Genomic DNA, 3,579 nt, shown 5'->3' on the forward strand with positions numbered 1-3,579 from the left:
TTTGTCTGGGATGTTGTCCAAACATGTGTTAAGCATTATTTGTCATGGAATTTTCTGTAATAATGTTTTTAATTAAATGATCACTAGGACATTTGTCAATTATAATGGGTCTTTGGACCATAGTTGTTTCTTCTTTTTTCTCTTAAAGTCACACATTCCTGTAAATAATTTTTTAAGTTTAGGTCCTAAAATGAATGCCCCTAGCCAAAAGTGCATATCAAGTGACAGAAAAAAGATAGGAAGAAAATATACTGTTTTTTTCCAAATTTTCTTGAACATAGAAAAAATAGAATTAGTTGTTTTAAAAATGAACCTATCTTGGGTCTGTATGTTTAATTATACAGAATCTTTTGACTGGCTCCTGGGTAGAAGAAGAAAAAAAGTTATGAAGACATGAGATAATTGGGGAAAATGACCATATATTAAATATTTCTGATTCAATGTTAAATTCCGAGGGAATGATAAGGAATTGTGATGAAATTCTCAGGGCACAGGTTCAGATCTGGAACTTTTAAATGGTTCATAAAAAATAATTAAATTTACTAACATGAAGAGGGAAAGAACAAGAGGGAAAACAACTGCGCTAACATGTTGACAATGAGTAAAGGATATATTGGCATATGAGCATCAACTTGCAGCATCCTTCAATCATCCTCTTCTTGAGGTCAGCAGTAGACACCTGACTTCTTTGGGAAAATATGCATATTCAGAACCTTATTTAACCATGGACTGTTTTCTTCTTTTTAATCCATGGAATATTTTCAACCTACCCCACTCCTCAAAACTTTTTTTTTTTTTTTTTTTTTTTTTTTTTTTTTNTACATATGTAGGTGACACTGTATACTGCATCAAAAAATAGGCTTTTGGAAATATTTTAGCAATTATGTGTTATAACTCTCATGTTCAGCTGTAATTTAACCATTTTTATTCAAAGTTGCAGAATAGTGGATAGAACTATAAGTTAAAACAGAACACCTCGTACTTTTTTGTTTTTGGTAGTAGGGATTGAACCCAGGGGCACTTAACCACTCAGTCACATTCCCAGCCCTTTTAATTTTTTTTTTTTTTTAAATTTTTGAGACAGGGTCTCACTAAGTTGCTTAGGGCCTTGATAAATTGCTGAAGCTGGCTTTGAACTTGTGATCTTCCTGCCTCAGCCTTTCAAGCCACTGGAATTATAGGCATGCACCACTGTGCCTGGCCTCAAAGCTTCCCTTGATATCATACAGCATGATAATGTTTCAAGGATACAGTTTAGGGAGTGCTTGAGTAAACACTAAAGCACTTCTCTAATTTCAACTTGCTCAACTACTACTTAGATAAACTTTGTGCTTCATTCTAACTTTAAAGATGAGACTCTACATGCTTAATTCTTTCCTTCAGAAAATTTTATTCAAACATGTTTTAACATACAGTAAATGTAGTTTTTTTCTTAAACAAAAATAAGCATACTGACATATTAGCCTCCCGAGAGGCTCTCTTCTGCCAAATGTACAAAAATGAGGCCCTTCAGATGTTGTTAGAGGAAACTAACAAATGTGTTTGCTACCTTAATAGTTCACTTTCAGCTAAAATTCAATTGTCCCTTTTGAGAGCTTCATCGTCAAAAAGGTTATTGCAAAATCTCAACTTCATTTTTCTCAGTATATACTGGTCCTTTTAAAGCTCTGTGGACTTGAAAATGTAAATATTTTATAACAGTGATCTTTTGCTACTGGTCTGATGAATGTTTTTCTCACTGCTTTACAAATCAATTGAAAAGTCTTGTTCAGAGGTCCTTGTCATAGAGCCTGTGCCAGCTCTTCACAAGCTGGGAGATGCTTAATTTAGCTGGTACTTAAATATATAGCCTTCAATCATCCACTTTCCTTTCAATTGGTCTGAGCATTTTTATTTCTATGTAAACAGGCTGAAACACATATATAGACATTATAGATAATTTATAAGATACATATGTAGGTGACACTGTATACTGCATCAAAAAATAGGCTTTTGGAAATATTTTAGCAATTATGTGTTATAACTCTCATGTTCAGCTGTAATTTAACCATTTTTATTCAAAGTTGCAGAATAGTGGATAGAACTATAAGTTAAAACAGAACACCTCGTACTTTTTTGTTTTTGGTAGTAGGGATTGAACCCAGGGGTGCTTTACTATTAAGCTAAATCCCCAGTTCATTTATTTTTTATTTCCAGACAGTGTCTCATTAAATTGCCTAGGCTGGACGTGAACTTGGTGATTATCCCAGCCTCCCATATTGCTGGGATTATAGGCATGTGCCACCACACCTGGCTTAAATTAAAAATTTGCTTAGCAATTTCAACATACTCACGTTAAGGAATTCAGGGTCTTAGTTGTTCTGCTAATTCTATGTTAACATACGGAAATGAAAAATTTTCATTTCTTAAGATCATGAAAATTCTCTTCACAAGAATAATTTGCCATATTTTTAAAATCCAAAGAAAGCCTATTTTCCAACTTCCTTTGTAAAATACTCAATTACCAATATTATTCATGTATCAATAGTTTACATTTCATAACTGTTTCCTTTTGCTTAATAGTTAATTGAAACTACTGAACTATCATTCTTTCACATACTGGTGCCACCCACATCCAACTGGCTGCCCGATTCTATAAATTCATTTTCAACTCCACGTATAGCTGGAGCAATTACTAATTCAGGTATAATGACAGGAATACAGATCTAAATATGGGGCCCATTTGGGACTGGGGGAACAAAGGGAAGATAACTAGAGACGGTGACAATTAAAATGTAAACAGGATTTCATCACAGAAAAAGTGAGGGGGGCAGGGAATTAATGGCATTTTGATAAGAGGCTCAGACACAGAAAATGAATGAAATTTGCAGAAATAGGGATAGTTTAGAACAACTAAAATCTGAAGTATAAATGGGGAGAAACAAGATGAGGAAGGATTAGCAGGTGGGGCCAGTTTGTGTCTTAGATGCCAATTTAAGGGGATTAGGTTATTACTTTGAAGTAATGGGCAGAAGAGATAGGAAATAAAATGAAAAACTTTAAATCAGGAAGTAGAAGTGAGGAAACAATTTGTATTCTAACAAGCCTTCCCAGCTATTACACTATAGTGTGAAAATTGCTGATGTAAACATTTGTAATCAATAGACTTGAGTTCTAAAAACAGTCTCTTAAGGTGTCCCTCTTTACTTTTTCCCTTGAATTTCTTATCAGATCAGTCATCAACTTCCTGAAATAACACATCAGTCCCCCTCCTGAGCAGGCTAGTAAATGAATACTATCTCAAAGTTTTATGAAATGTTTAGCCTCAGTTCCCATATGTAAAAATGGAACATTAAACATAATATAAACTATGAAAAACTGTATCCCTCACCTAGTTGATATTCTATAACTGAAGGCTGTTTATTACTATTGGTTCTCACAACATAAAAATACAATAATTGTCAAAATCAGGTCACTTGATTAAAGCTATCCAACTTGATAGAGCCAAGATGAGAACACAAATCCCAATTGTGACTTCATTAGGCCAGGCTATTTCTACAATAGGAAGGACATTAAAAAAAAAAAAAAAAAAAAAAAAAA

Source organism: Marmota marmota, unplaced genomic scaffold (assembly GCF_001458135.2).
Source record: "Marmota marmota marmota unplaced genomic scaffold, marMar, whole genome shotgun sequence".
Lineage (NCBI taxonomy): Eukaryota > Metazoa > Chordata > Mammalia > Rodentia > Sciuridae > Marmota > Marmota marmota.